At 40.9% G+C, this 16,764-nt stretch overlaps 1 long non-coding RNA gene across 1 annotated transcript; it reads left to right on the forward strand.

Annotated features, from left to right (window-relative positions):
- Positions 1 to 9,134: 9,134 nt before the first annotated feature.
- On the forward strand, positions 9,135 to 9,682 carry LOC130469271 (uncharacterized). Its single transcript, XR_008929702.1, has 2 exons — positions 9,135 to 9,222; positions 9,316 to 9,682. It is a non-coding gene; the product is annotated as an uncharacterized lncRNA (long non-coding RNA).
- The last annotated feature ends 7,082 nt before the right edge of the window (positions 9,683 to 16,764 follow it).

The raw sequence follows: 16,764 nt of genomic DNA on the forward strand, positions 1-16,764 counted from the left end.
CAACAGCGCGCAACCTCGTGCGCAGCGAGCGCAAGCTCGCGTGCCACGAGCGCTGCGCACAGCATCACTCGCGCGCACAGCGCGCGACGTCGCCCGCCCAGCGAGCGATGTCGCGCACCAGCGAGCGATGGCTCGCGCGCGCGCAGCGAGCGATCTCGCGCGCCAGCGAGCGATGGCTCGCGCGCACCAGCGAGCGATGCAGCGCCCCAGCGAGCGATGGCTCGCGCGCACCAGCGAGCGATCTCGCGCACCAGCGAGCGCGGTAACGCGCGCGCGCTGCGAGCGATAGCTCGCGTGCGGTGGGCGCTGTGCGGAGGCTTGCGTATGGGACAGCAGCAGCTATGCAACGAGCGCATGGGCTGCGCGCACATGGCCAGCAATGGCTGTGTGCGTACAGCCCATGGGCGTGCAACGCGTAGGATGTTTGCGTTTCGATTAGATCGTTTTTGAATGTTTAATTTGAAAATTTCAGTTCACGTAATTTTAATTGATTTTAAAATTAATAATTTGAATTAATTTCTTGGATTTTAATTTTGAATATTATAATTATAATAAATGGCATTTATTCTAATTATTTTACTAAAATTAAAATCATAAATTAATTTAAATGTGACTGAAATTAAAATTAAATTTTTGGATTCAATTATAAATTTATATGAGCTTTAAATTTTAATTAAATTTGTATGTTTCCGGTTAGACTAGAAATACAATTTTATGTTTAAAATTAGTAAAGCATATGAATTTATTGGTTTGAGTGGGAGTGCTTTTAGTCATAAACTCTTGATTAGGTCTACAAATCCTTAAGGTTAAAACAACTCGATTAGAATTAATAAGGACTGAATAATTGGTAGATTATTGGTGACCTTGATTAATTGCTGCAAATGTTTACGTGATGCATAATGTGTTTTAACTAACCAGCTATGTGGGCCATTCATGATAATGAATGGGTGAATGGTATATATTGTATATGTACTGTTTTGCAGGTTATGAAGTGACTAGTATGGCCCAAATAGGATAGAAAATATGGTCTGCGTACCATTAATTTGAATGTAATTGGTCTAAAGCACCAAAGTTATTTTTCAATTCAAATATGGTCTGCGTACCATCAAATAGTTGTAATTAGTTATAACTTATCCTATTTGAAGAAAATGGTGCCTCCCACGGAGATTTTCAAGACGGACTTTGAAGTCAAAGCTTCAAGATGAAGTCGGGCCATACTAGATCACAAATATCTTATGCATGTTTTAAGTTATTTATTGCTTTAAATATGTCTTAAAATGCATGAGATCAAAAGCTTGATTATGTTGCATGATTAAGGATTTTAGTTCACTTAAAATCTAACCAACATAGTAAGAGCCTTAAGTTCCAAACTTAAAAATTGAGTTAAAAGGTGCCATGCCAAAATATACACTTGCTTGGATATCCTTTACATCAATCTAGTAATAGTTTTCGCTCAGCGAGGTGTTACTTATTGGTCCTAAAGGGGCAAGGTACACAAATAATTGTGAGTACATGTTAGTTTTGGTGAAACTCAACGATATAAGTAAGGAGTCCTTTTATGTCGTGGCAAATTCGATAGGTTTACCTAATAAGTTCTTAGACGTACCTATCAACCAAGAATAGTTTCTAGACTATTAGCAAAAGGCTTTTGCTTACCTAAGATGTTCTAGGATTAAGTCGACAAACTGTGCTTAGTTCTTCAATGATTTTAGGATCTTGGAATCATTTTATTCACACCTGCCGGAACACATAACTTGAATAAAATGCTTAATAAACATTGAATTATGCATGTATGCTAGAATTTAAGTTTATTAAGAGAAACTGTGAATGGTTATTTATTTGTTTATTCTTTTCAATTGTAGTTTTAATATGGCAAACAACAATCAAAACATCATCATGGGTTCTGAGCTTATGGTCAAGCTGAACCTGACAAATTTTCTTGAATGGGAAGCTAAGCTAGTTGAAATAGTCAAACTCAATGGACTTGAGTATGTACTATCACATCCCATGCCAAGCTACTATGCCAGAGACATGACCCCTGAGAGATTTTACGCCTGGGATGCGGATCTCAAAAAGGTTATGAGTCTCATGCTGAACAATATCCCTGATGATTGGGCTAGAAGGTTTGTAGCCTATGAACCTTTTACGCTCATCAAGAATCTGAGGGATATCTGTCGTGGAAGTACGGAGGACAGGGACCTGAACGTCCATGAGTTGATTGAATCAATGTCTGGGCTAAAGGTTAGTTCTCCCAACAGGTGTTATAGGATGGAGGTCCAAGAAACACATGTTCAGCTCCTTCGCACTAAACAGAGGGTAGGCGTCCCACTGAGGTTCCATGTGGATCTTATGTGTTCATATTTTGATCGCCTAAGTCTACTAGGAACACCAATAAGCGAAAGGATGGCAGTCTCTGTCTTGCTCAATTCACTACACAGTGGGTTTGGTCGCTTCAAGCAACAATACCTAAGTGAACCAAGAGAAGAAACAGTTGCAGAATTTATTCACCTTGTCAGAAAGGCTGAAATAGTACTGGACTGTGAAGCCAAAGATTTACTCAAGGCTAGAAAGAGACCATTCAAGAAAGGTGGAAAGTCCAAGGGCAATGCTAAATCAAAGCAGGACAAGTCCACATCAAGCTGTCTTTATTGTGATGGAATAGGCCATTACAAAAGAGAATGTCCAAAGCTAAAGGAAGATCAGAAGAACGGAACAGTCGTTCCATCTTCAGGTATTTTCGTTATAGACTGTATACTTGCTAATTCAACTTCTTGGGTATTAGATACAGGTTGTGGCTCACACTTATGTTCCAATCCACAGGGACTAAGAAGAAGTAGAAAGTTAAGCAAGGGAGAAGTCGACCTACGAGTGGGAAATGGAGCACGGATTGCTGCATTAGCCGTAGGAACTTACTATTTGTCGTTGCCCTCCGGGCTAGTTTTGGAACTGGAAGAATGTTTCCATGTTCCAAGTCTTACTAAAAACATCATTTCAGTTTCTTGCTTAGATGCTAAGGGATTTTCCTTTATAATAAAAGACAATAGTTGTTCGTTTTATTTTAAAGAGATGTTTTATGGATCTGCTAGATTAGTCAATGGACTTTATTTATTAGATCACGACAAACAAGTATATAACATAAATACCAAAAAGGCCAAAAAGGATGATTCAGATCTCACCTATCTGTGGCATTGTCGATTAGGCCATATAAACTTGAAACGCTTAGAAAGACTTCAAAGGGAAGGAATTCTAGAACCATTTGACTTAGAGGATTATGGTAAATGCGAATCATGTTTACTTGGCAAAATGACAAAGCAACCTTTCTCTAAAGTTGGAGAAAGAGCAAATGAACTATTGGGTTTAATCCATACAGATGTATGTGGACCAATGAGTACAAATGCTAGAGGTGGTTTCAGCTACTTTATCACTTTCACTGATGACTTCAGTAGGTATGGTTATGTCTACCTAATGAAGCATAAGTCTGAATCCTTTGACAAATTCAAGGAATTTCAGAGTGAAGTAGAGAATCAATTAGGCAAGAAGATCAAGGCACTGCGGTCTGATAGAGGCGGTGAATATCTGAGCTATGAATTTGATGACCATCTGAAAGAATGTGGAATTCTATCAGAATTGACTCCTCCTGGAACACCACAATGGAACGGTGTGTCAGAACGGAGGAACAGAACCTTGCTAGACATGGTCAGGTCAATGATGGGTCAGGCCGAACTTCCATTAGAATTTTGGGGACATGCACTAAATACAGCTGCACTCACTATAAATAGAGCTCCGTCTAAAGCTGTCGAAAAGACTCCATACGAATTATGGTTTGGAAAGCCTCCAAATGTGTCTTTTCTTAAGATTTGGGGATGTGAAGTATACGTCAAACGATTAATTTCAGACAAACTTCATCCAAAATCTGACAAATGTATCCTTGTGGGCTATCCAAAGGAAACAAAGGGGTATTACTTCTACAATACATCTGAGAACAAAGTGTTTGTTGCTCGAGATGGTGTCTTTTTGGAGAAAGATCACATTTCCAAAATGACAAGTGGGAGAAAAGTAGACCTCGAAGAAATTCGAGTCGAACAACAAACTCTAGAGAATGCTCAAGATGACATTCAGGATGAAACTCAGAGATCTTTAGAAGAATCTGGTGAGAATCATGGTCAATCTAGAAATGTTACCCCGCGTAGATCGCAAAGATATAGATCTCAACCGGAAAGGTACTTAGGTATTTTGACGAACGAGAGCTATGACGTTCTATTACTTGAAAGTGATGAACCTGCGACTTACAAGCAAGCTATGACGAGCCCTAGCTCCAAGCAGTGGCAAGAAGCCATGCAATCTGAATTAGACTCCATGTCTGAAAACCAAGTATGGGATTTGGTCGATTTGCCAGATGGCTACCAAGCCATTGGAAGCAAATGGGTTTTCAAACTGAAAAAGGACAAGGATGGGAAACTTGAAGTTTTCAAAGCTAGATTGGTTGCGAAAGGTTACAGGCAAGTCCACGGTGTGGATTACGATGAAACCTTTTCACCAGTTGCAATGCTAAAGTCTATTCGAATAATATTAGCAATCGCTGCATATTACGATTACGAAATATGGCAGATGGATGTCAAAACTGCTTTCTTAAACGGCGTTTTAACAGAAACTGTGTTTATGACACAGCCTGAAGGTTTTGAGGATCCAAAGAATGCTAAAAAGGTATGCAAGCTAAAGAAGTCAATCTACGGATTGAAGCAGGCATCCAGGAGCTGGAATATACGTTTTGATGAAGCAGTCAGTGACTTTGGTTTCATCAAGAACGCGGACGAATCTTGTGTATACAAGAAGGTCAGTGGGAGCAAAATTGCTTTCCTAGTATTATATGTCGACGACATATTGCTTATCGGAAATGACATTCCTATGTTGAACTCTGTCAAGATTTGGCTTGGGAAATGTTTTTCGATGAAGGATCTAGGAGAAGCACAGTACATATTGGGCATCAAGATTTACAGAGATAGATCTAAAAAGATGATTGGACTTAGTCAAAGCACTTATATCAATAAGGTGCTTGATAGGTTCAAGATGGCGGACTCCAAGCGAGGCTACCTACCCATGTCTCATGGAATGACTCTAAGCAAGACTCAGTGCCCAAAAACACTTGATGAGCGTAGACGAATGAATGGGATTCCATATGCATCATTGATTGGTTCAATAATGTATGCTATGATATGTACACGCCCGGATGTTGCGTACGCACTCAGTGCTACGAGCAGATACCAGTCAGACCCAGGAGAGGCGCATTGGACTGCTGCCAAGAATATTCTGAAGTACCTGAAAAGGCACAAAGATGACTTCCTGGTCTATGGTGGAGATGATGAATTAATTGTTAAAGGCTATACGGACGCAAGTTTCCAAACCGACAAAGATGATTTCAGATCACAGTCTGGGTTTGTCTTCTGCCTCAACGGAGGAGCAGTAAGCTGGAAAAGTGCTAAGCAAAGCACCATTGCGGATTCTACAACTGAAGCGGAGTACATTGCTGCACATGAAGCAGCAAAGGAAGCTATATGGCTAAGGAAGTTCATAGGAGAACTTGGTGTAGTCCCCTCCATTAAAGGACCAATAGCCCTGTATTGTGATAATAACGGAGCTATTGCACAGGCAAAAGAGCCTAGACACCACCAGAGAGTCAAGCATGTACTTCGTAGATTTCACCTTCTACGAGAGTTCGTTGAAAGAAAAGAAGTCGAGATAAGCAAAATTGGAACTGATGACAACATATCAGATCCATTAACTAAACCTCTGCCGCAAGCGAAGCACAACTCGCACACTGCAGCTATGGGAATCAAGCATATTGGAGAATGGCTTTGATGTCTCTGTTTAATGTTTTAAAGTTTTAGAGTTTAAATCTTTGTAAAACATTATTGGTTAATCATTCACAATAAATGAAAGGAATTCATTTTTCCATTTAATTTGTGGTTTATTAAATGATGAGTCCCTTCAACTTGACGATATATTCAAGATAGACTGTCAGGACCAGTCCTGTGACTAAGAAATGTCTATCAAGTGAACTTGAATGTCAAAGGTTGAAAATGGTCCCTAGTCGGAGTTTTCTATAAAATTGGACGCATAGAAAACGTTAGACGATTAGAATGCAAGATGACTAGTAGTTCTGTTTCTTGAACTATGTGGACATGGCAATGTCATAATCATTTGCATAGATACTTACTTTGGGAAGACTAGTATCGGACAAGACCTATGAAACTTTACTGTAAGAGATGAAAGTCTGTCATAAGTAAATTTCATTAAATTATTAGACACTAAATCCTCAATACCTGAGTGATTTGAGATTACTTGTTTGAGAACTGGTTGCTTTGACGTTGACCAACCGTCGCACCGTAAAAGGAGGCTATAAAGGCAACGCTCAGGTAATCACCTATCAAACGAAGTCTAATCTCAAGATCGCAAGATTGGGATTGTCCTCCCATAAATCGGGATGAGATGCTTAAAAGTTGTACAAGGCCACTCGGAGAGCTAGAAACTGTGAAATGCATGGCCGTGCTCGGATGAATCATAGGCTATGATTATCTGTTTATTTGATCAGTTGAACTCTGAAACCGAGGAACACCTCTGGACATAATAAGGATGACAACTCTTACCTTATGTTCAAGAGCAAGCATCGAGCGACAAAGGAATTAGGAAATGCACACTTGTCCCTAAGGACAAGTGGGAGACTGAAGGAAATAATGCCCTTGGTCCAAGTATGCATTCTATGTTAAGTCTAATAAATGCGGTTCAGTATTAATTAACAAGTTAATAATTCAGTGAGATCAAGTGAGCTGAATGCCTAGCTAGAGGCCGCTTCAGTTCAAGTGGAATTAATGATATTAATCCACAGCTTACTCTTGACTGAACCCGTAGGGTCACACAAATAGTACGTAAACGGATCAAGTATTTAATGGCATTAAATACTCCATCTATGAATATTCGGAACCGACGGATCTTGGTTTCAGTGGGAGCTAAGATCGTCACAGGCAAGAAATGAATACTCCGGAAACGATGATATTGCCGGAAACGGAAATATGGATCGTATCGGAAATATGAATATTATCCAAGTCGTAGATGTTGCCGGAAACGGAAACATGGTACGTATCGGAAAATATTGTTGGAAATGGAAATATTACCAGAATCGGAAATATTGCCGGAAACGGAAATATTGTCAGAATCGGAAATATTACCGGAATCGGAAAATAATTCCGGAAACGGAAATATTAAATATTTGTTCGAAACGGAAATTAATTCCGGAATCGGAAATATTAAATATTGTTCGTATCGGAAATAGATTCCGGAAATGGAAATTTAATCGGAAGCGTATCGTACGAATTAGCATCGGACGAGGCCTGCCGGACGAAGGCCCAGCACGAAGCCAGGCCATCGCCCAGCAAGCACGCACGCCACAGCCCAGCGCGCACAAGGCCGCGCATGCGTGGGCCGCGCTGCGTGGGCTGCTGCTCGCATGCGTGGGCAGCCCTTGTGGCTGCCGTGTGTGTGTGAGTTTGAGCTCATGCGAGATTCCTGAATCTGCAAGAGTCAGTGTATGATTAAATGTCTATTCCTATTGGATAAATTGATTAAGTAGAATTCATGTAGAATTCTAATTCCAATTAATTCGCATCCTACTAGGATTACGATTCCTTTTCCATAACTCTATAAATAAAGGCCTAGGGGTCATAATTTATATACAAGTTTCAAAGTATTCAAAAGTGAGTTTTTGAGAGAAAATTAAAACCCATCTTGCCCCAAAAGTGCCGAATTTTCTGAGTACCTTAAGGGCGATTCTAGTTGGTCAATCTTAAGGCGGATCCGGACGTGCTGTGGACTTTCTACGGAGGGACGACACTTGGAGTCCTAAAAGACTTGTTCTTGTTCGGTTCGGGCGCAGCTAGGGAAGGCACGCAACAAAGAGTATGCATCTAAACTATGCTAAATGATTATGTGTAAATAATATGTTTCCTGGGTTAATGGTTGTTTCCGCATGATTTATGTAAATGTCATATGTATCATAACCTAACAGAGGTTGCTTGAGTTTGACCTTGGTCATTTAGACTGTAATTTTGTTTAGAAAATTTCAGGTGAGTGCTGCTTTATTAAGAGTGTAATTTTATTTAGAAAATTTAGCTAATGGTCTTTTCTTTCAAATTACTTAGCCGTATTGTCAAGAATTTAGCTTGCATTTATGAGTCAAATGAAGATTTGGAAGCTCATCATTGATTCTGCTTGGTCTTTTTTTGGTATCAATGCTGATTTTGTTTTGCTGGAAACTAATTTCACATTTTTGGGAACTCTACAATTGAAATTGGGAAAAAACTGAACTGAAACTTACAGTGAGATTCAGCAGGCTCTTGAATTGTTTCAGTTTTGAGTTGAAAATGGATCTAACTCAGAGTTCAGCCTCCAAAAGATGATGGCCATATTTGATTCTTCATTCTTGATCTCTTTTTTTCTTTTCTGGTTGAATTCTTGATCTTTTTATTGTACCAGTGTTGTTGATATTGGTGCTTGATATTACTTCGTAGATAGCCTTAGTTATAGGCTTAAGAAATATAAATATGAAGCATTATGTCACGTGTAATTTAGTTGAGAGTCCTAGTGGTGGATATTTTCCAGAGGATATCTCCACAAGAAGAGTTGTTTGTTTGATTCTCTTATTGAGCTTTATTTAGACTTTCTAGCTCGCTTCTTTAATTGTATTTTTCTGATTTAGTGTCTTAGGAGGGTTCACTATCCCTTTTCTGTATTCAGTATGTGAATATTTGATTTGGATTTGAACAGATATTTGTCTGTCTAAACCTGGTTCGTTGGCTGATCACTGACCTGCTCCCTGTTCCCAAAATGCAACACACTGTCTCACTGTTGGTCTGTATGCCTGGTATTGATTTCTTGGCTCCTTTCTTGCCTTGGCCTGCAAGAAAAAACATATTTTTGAGGAAATAGATAAAATACAGATCTAGCTGCTACTCTTGCAATTGACTGAATTTTGTTAGTTTCTGTTTCTTCGTTGATAAATGTGGTTGGTGAATTTAATTTAGTGATGGGTTTTACTTGAAATTGCAAATAAAAATCAAGGTAAAAGTCTTAGGAACTATTGTGTTTATGCAGGTCGTCATAGCAGATGAGTCGCATTATTTGAAGAATGCTCAAGCAAAGAGGACATTTGCCTCTCTTCCGGTTATAGAGGTCCTCTCTATCTCTCTGAGCTGCATCTTTTCTCCCTGGGTGTGTTCTCTTTCTACAGTTTGTTACCTATAAAACTTCTCCGTGCAATTTCAGAAAGCGCAGTATGCAATTGAGATTCGTATTAACATGAATCTGGCGCAAAGCGTATGAAGATAATTGGAGTGATGGGCCTGAAGACTTGACAGGTCATTCTCGGTTTGGAGTCAGCTTGATCACCTCTTGCTGCTTGCAGTATAGTACAACTTTGATTGGTATGCTTTCTACTGTAATCGGCTTTAAAGTACGAGTAGACTGCTTTTGAAGTTTGCTAAAGATTAACTGTAGAACTTTGTTATTAAATCATTGTATTGGCTACAAAATCTCCAAAAAGAAATACACTCTGAAGAAGCAGGTTTGTATATCCCATAGCAGTTGAATGTGATTCTATGGAATAAATATAAGAGAAGCTGATTAATTGTGAGTGTCTGCCTTGTCATTCTCAGTGTGTTCATTAAAAAAATATTAAGCAACTTTGAGCATTGCATTTCTCCTTCTTTTCACAGATAAAGAAGTTGAAGTGCTCATACGTCTTGTAGTAGGAGAGTTGAGAGATCTCCAGAACTTTGGTTGACTTACTGGTGTTGAGGTATACTCATGGTCTCTTGTTTTTTTTCCTGAAAGCTCTTGTTTTTTTGGTGTCTCTCTTGCTGTAGCTCCTCTATTGTCGATTCTGCCATGTTTTTCGATTCTTCTATCCTCTTTACTTCTTCTAGCTTCAGTTCTCCAATTTCTCTCTCCACTAGTACAGTTTTTATGTTGATCTCTCTCTCACTGGCCTTTAATGCTTCTACCCATGCATGAGCTGCTGACACTTTCTTGTCAGCAATCTCTCGAGCTCCGGCCGCACATCCAGTTAAATAATCATACTCCAATTTTGATTTCGCCTTTTCCTCAGATGCCCTGGAAACTTCCAACTTGTCTTTCTCTCTAAGAAGTTTTGAGTTCAGCTTCTTTACAAATTTTCAGTTTCTGCTTCCATTTTCTCAATTTTGCTCCTCTCCTTTGACATGTTACTCAGCTCAATTCTTATTATATCCATACTACCCATAACTTGAAACCCTTATGCTTTGATAGCCTCTAATTCTTTCCTTGCTGCCTCTAAATCTTCCGTGACGGACTGCAAAGCAGAGTTCTTCAAGCTTTCACTTCTATGAAAATTACTGTCTATTTCCTTAATCAAATTCAACTCATTTTGCAATACATCAACCTCTGAATTGGTAAGTTGTAATATATTTTTAAAATTCAAGATATTTCATTTTCTAAAACAACTGCACCTCCCTCAACTTCATCATCATCTTCTTCATCATCAATAACCAAACTCTGTCTTCTTGAATTCCCCCAGCTCCTTCCAAACATCACAACATTAGTACCATGCAGCTACAAACAAAATGAATTGGTAACAAAATTTTTATTTCAGGATTAGATGTAGGAAGAGTTGCAGGATTAGGTGGACTAACTACCTGAGGCCTGACCTTAAGCATAAAGATTTTACAGAACAAGAAGAGCATCTCATTATTCAGTACCATGCAGCTATAGGCAGCAGGTGCTTTTTCACATCTTTTCTGTTTCTTTTTTAGCATCCATCAGACACGAAGCATTCTGTTACTGATTCTTTTTTAGCTCAAGATGTTTTTGAGAAATCACATTTGCTGAATAACTTATGGTTAGCCTGTGAGCATTTTAGCTCTTTAGATTTCCATGATTCTCATAAGGTTCCTATCCGTTTGCGCGCTAGCAGATCAAACTACAGTCTTTTCACTTATTTAGTGACCATTTCTTTAATGCTTTAAAATATGTTGGTGCTGTCATTATGAGATGATAATGGCTTTGTAATGATTCTGTATCTAGTATGCATTTCCTGGTTTGTCAAACAGGTTTATTTTGCAGATTGGCTGAATTTAAATTTAATTTCCTCATCTTCTTTAGATTGGAGGTCACCATACCCAAGAAGATTTTTCAGTGAGAGGCAAGGAGAACCCAAGGACAAGGTTCAAATTTATACCTGGATGGATGCTACACTTAGAGAGATGACTGATCTCGTATGTTTGCAAACCTGAACTCCGCATTATTATTCATCATTTTTATCTCCTGTCTTCCCTCACTCGTATCCACAGGTTTCATGTGTGTGATATTGGTTGTTATTACCTTCAGGTGAAAGAAGTATCTCCAGCTGCCAGAAGACGAGATGCAAAATTGTCATTTGTAGTTGTATATCCTGATAAAAATGGGCGTATGCAAGGAAAGAAGGTATATTCTAAATACCCTAAGCCAGATCATCATAATAGTCTGTCTTTGCTTCCAGACTTCCCATTTCTCAATTTAGATCAGTCAGCACAAAGTGGGACTGTCGTTATTTTTTCATAATCACAAACAAAGCAGCATGAATCTCAATGCTGACTGTTAGATTCTCATACTCAGCAAAGATCCCCTACCATAAACATATCATTATCACACCAAAAACAAAAAAAAGTTAAATGAGGGAGAAAACAATCAGCACTTACTGTGCATGCTATTCTAGGATAATTTTTTCATTCATTATACCTGAAGATTGAGGTCTTCATACAGAGATTTCACAACACCAACATTTGCTGGATCTGTTTTCCCGTAGTACCAACATTTGCTAAAATGACATTTTCCTTACTTTTGATTCGTATTCTAGACTGTTAGGACATTGTCATTAGTTGTTTGAATGTAAAAATGTGACATTTAATTTGCATTTAATCTAATGCTTAATTTTTATTTTTATTTTTGTAAAGGTATATACTCCGAGGAATGCGCCTTATGCTAGTGAGGAAATTGATGTGGTTCGTGAGCAATGGGCTAAGTTTTTTACCAGCAAGTATTTGTTATTGGCATGAGCGCTTGATCTAGTTGGTTTAGATGTTATAGAACAATATTTTATATTAAAATGTATGCGTTCGTTGAAATTGGAACATACATATATTTAATTTTATGTGGTACGTACACTTTGGTTTTGGGATATATACAAAACTCCAGTTGTTGTTTTTATATTTGTTATACAGGTTGCGTTATTCTATTATTGTTTTGACAGGTTTCTATATTTGGTGCAAGGCACTCTAGGTATCCCTAAACAAAATTAGAATTTTCCCGCCAAAAGTGCTTTGTTGCAGCGTACATATATATTGTACGCTGCAACAAGGGAAAAAAATTTCGCCAAATTCCAGACTTGTTGCAGCGTACAAATAAATGTACGCTGCAAAAAGTTGAGTCTTTTGCAGCGTACATATCAACAAGTCCAAATTTTTGCCAATTTTTTGGCACTTGTTGCAGCGTACATACATATGTACGCTGCAAAAAACCACTTTTAGCAGCGAACATTGTACGCTGCAACAAGTTCAGACTTATTGCAAGCCCCCCAGTTGCAGCATACGATGTATGCTGCAACAGGGGTCTAAAAGCCCGCTGCAATAAGGGTTTTTTCTACTAGTGTGCCGAGGTAATATTCTTGTACTTATTTACTCCTCTTGTATTTGTATTTGTATAGTTTCCTGAGTTGTTTGCTTTACAGGTGGTGTGGCGTCCTTTTGTCAACGCGCCTGTACCTGCCTCGGCTGCTCGTGCCCATTTCTTGTCTGGGCGGCGGGTTTTTCTTCCAGGGGTGTGTCTCCACATGTGGTATCTGGGGGGGAGCGAGTGTCCCTTCAGCACAATTCGGGGGATAGGCTTGTCCCCAAGGACCCACCGGAGTCCATGCTAGCGCCGGATGAAGAGCTTGCCCAGCTCTATGTGAATGCTAGAGGCGATGCTGTCTGCCGCTCTTGGAGGGATTTTGTACACGGGAAGGGCATCTTTGACGACTTCCTGAGGAGGCTGGCTCCACCAGTACGCTTCGTACTGCCGGTGAGCTTTTGAACCTTGTATTCTTGTATTCTTGTATACTCGTATTCTTGTATTCTTGTATGTTGGCTTGATTGTATGATTGTATGTAGGAGGAGGAGGTTGATCTCGAGGACATTACCTATGCTGATAGGATCCTCCGCTATGAGAACTCGGACGGGGAACAAGTGGAGGAGACCATCCCTGTAGCTTCTCCTCCGCACCGGAGATCATATGATGTTGTAGCTGAGCATTATGCCGTTGTGAGTACTGTTGCACTTTCTTGAAACTGATTGTAATCTTGTATCTGGGAATTGATCTTGAATTTTGTATGCAGGCGCCTCGGGCGAGAGTGTGTCGCTGGATACTTTTGATTGATTCCTGGAAGAGGCAGTGTGCCAAGCTGACCTGGAAGCTTTCTGGCCGGGATAGAGAGGTGCCTTACTTGATCTCGAAATTTGTATTCTGGAAATTCGAACTTGGATGTTGATTCTTGAATTTGTATGTTGTATAAGAGCGCCGTCGAGACCGCAGAGGATCCGTTGACAGAGAACCCCAGGTGGAGACGTCCTTGAGGCAGGAGGGACCGAGCTTGGAGCTGGGACAGGGGTCCGGTGCTGGTGCCCATCAGAGGCATTCTGATGCTGAGGGGGGAGCTTCCCCTTTTGTACATGTTGATCCTACCAGGCATTCGTTTGGAGGTGCAGGCAGTTCACGGCCCTTTGTTCCTCCTTCCGGTTACTACTTCGGAAGTAGTGGTCCACAGCCTTGGGGTGCAGATTCATGGGCTTACTATGTGGAGATGGAGAGGATGCGTCGGGCTCAAATGTTTGCGCCGTACCAGTTCATGGCGATGCCCCCGCCTTATCAGTATCCTTCTCCTCAGCAGGGAGTTCATCCCTCTCCTAGCACACTTCGTATCTCGGAGCAGGATCCTAGTACCCCTGGGACGGAGCTGGATCAGGATCTGGAGCGCCTTAGGAGGCGGAACAGGGACAAGGCGCCTGTGGTTGACATCACTGCTGATGATGACTCAGATTGACCCTGCATGGTAGCGAGTTCCAGCTTGCCTGGGTTGATTTTGTATAGGCTGGATTGTATTTGTATGGATTTTTATGGTTTGGAACTTGAATTTTGTATGGTTGTATGGTTTTGAATCTTGAATTGGTTTGGAAATTTTCGAAGATTGGCCTTTTTATGTTTGAATGTTTGAACTTGTATGCGTTGTGTGTGCCTTTGAAATTTGTGGCTATATGCATGCATGATAATTTTGCAAAAAAATTTGAAGAAATTTGCCCATTTTTTCGGGTGTATATACCCACTATAAGCCCCCACTTTGACTGAGGTTTTTTGGTTAGGAAAAGCGCAAGTCAAAGTATATTCAACTTTTGCTATGCATATGAAGACTCGACTTAGGACGCCGATCTAGGACTAGAATGCCTGAATTTTGAATAAAATTGACCCGAAATCTTCCCGAAGTGTTGACCCGGACTGCTTGAAATTGCGCGGCTTGCGGCTTTGGAATCTTGAATAATGGAGGTTGTACTATGCTGTCCGAAACACTAAAGAGTGTGTACTCGGAGCCATAAAAGAGGACGGTGGCCTTGTCCTTCGGTGCAGGCCCCTGCACCTGGCGCAGGACTTGGCGCCTGACGCTAGTGGGCTGTCGTGCAAGCCGACTCTTGTATAAATAGGGAGTATTTCAGATAATTTCTTGCATCAATCCTTCCCTGCTATTCCTTGCATACTGCTTCCTCACGAAAAGAAAAGTGAATATGGCTATGTCTTTTGAAAATGCCTTGAACTCGTGGCTTGGTTCGCTAGGCAAATTGGAGAAAAGGGAGCTTGATGGCATGCATCTTGGGGTGCTCGCCTCTTTCCGGTTTGTAAAACTGGATTTGCACTTCATTCTTGCTGCTCTGGAGGCTTGGGATCCAAATCACCATGTCTTCCGCTTTGGAAATAATGAGGTATGTCCCCTCCCTGAGGAATTTAGTGCCATATTGGGGTGGCCCATTATGCTGGAGCCATGCATGCCCAGTGTTGAAGAACACTTTTTCTTGAGTTTCGAAAGATATTTGGGCCTGAAGCCCCAACCTTTGAGTGCTGTTGTATATGGCAGAGGGGTGGATTTGTCCCTCCTTGTCACCTACTTTTCTGGGCTTGATGTTCCCAAAGTTTTCCGCCTGAGAGCCTTGAATTTTTGTATATTTGCTCGCTTCCTCTTTTCGGAACAGGGGTTTGGCAATGTTGATGCCTCCCTAATAGAGATTGTAGAGCAATTTGCTAATGGTCGGGACCCAATGCTGCTCGTGATTGGCGAAACATTGATGGGCCTTGACATGCTGAAGTCGGACCCCTCTTCTCTGCCGCCGGGAAGTCCGGTATTACTCCAAGTAAGGATCTTGAGCCTTCTTACATTTTGAATTTGTACTTGTATTTGAATTTTGAATGTTGAATTTTGAAAGTTGAATTTTGAAATGCATTTCTTGTATATTCCCCAAGGTTTGGCTTATGGAGAGGCTCCTGCTGGTGATACCACCGGAGAACATGGAGAGCTATAATAGAAAAGGATTCACTGTGCGGCCCATGATGTATGGCCGGCTTTCATTGGACGAGTGGCGATGTGCACTCTCTGGGATTGAATCTTGTATAAGGTGGGTAGTTCCTTGGTGGGGAATCGCTGCTATGAGGCATGCCCCTGGTTCCACTGCTTTGAGGGTGCCGAGCCTCACAATGCTGGTCTTCTACTCGCCTGCTCGAGTGATGAGACAGTATGGCTTGAAACAGGAGATCCCGGACTGTAGTGAAGAGAACCCGAAACCTGTTGCGCTGAATGCAAATCGACTTAAAGTTTGGAGGCGGTATTGGGTTGCCAAACCATTCTTGAGTGTCCAGTTCCCACCTGAGCCAGTTACTCTGTCTGCGGGGTACATTGTATGGATGAGAGGCCTAAGCTAGAGGGACATTTCTCTCTCCGGACCAGCTAGAGTCCGAGGTTCTAGAGCTAGACGTCCTGCATCAATTGACTATGAGGAAGGTGACGGGAGTGTGGCCCATCCGGTGCTTGACCGTTCGGAGTCCAAAGGAGGTTCGTCGTCCTCCCGTCTTGGAAGGCTAGCAAGTTCCTTCTCCCGCCGCTTGGGCAAGGGGAAGATTGATGATTGATTGCGGGAGGAGCCAGGGGATAGTACTCAAGGTGCCAAGACTCGAGAGCATAGTCGCCCAACCCTAGATCTTTGGAGGCTAAATGTGTTTGAAATTGTATTGGAAGGAATTGTGTCTAGAATGTGTTTGGAAGATGTGTTTAGAAGATGTATTTAGGAAGTGAAAAGGCTTTTGAACTTTGCTTCACTTGATCCTGACTTTGTATTTGAATTAGCTTTGAAGGCCTTAGAGCCAAATAAAGAGTTATTGTGTTAAATTCCGCTTGAACATGCTTTGCTTTGAATTGGCACATTTGGAATAAAGACAACAACAATTGAATTTCGAAATTTGATTTGATTTTTAGGATGCCCTTAATTGAGGAAATTCTGAATTTTTTTGTATTAAAGTGGCCGGGCCTTGAAATGAGGTTGCCTACGTGTCCCGTTAGGGAATCAGACCGGACGTAGTTCTGACTACCTTACAGGACTTTGAATTTGGATTCTTGAATTTGAACATGGA

The sequence above is a fragment of the Spinacia oleracea genome, chromosome 3, assembly GCF_020520425.1.
Source record: "Spinacia oleracea cultivar Varoflay chromosome 3, BTI_SOV_V1, whole genome shotgun sequence".
Lineage (NCBI taxonomy): Eukaryota > Viridiplantae > Streptophyta > Magnoliopsida > Caryophyllales > Amaranthaceae > Spinacia > Spinacia oleracea.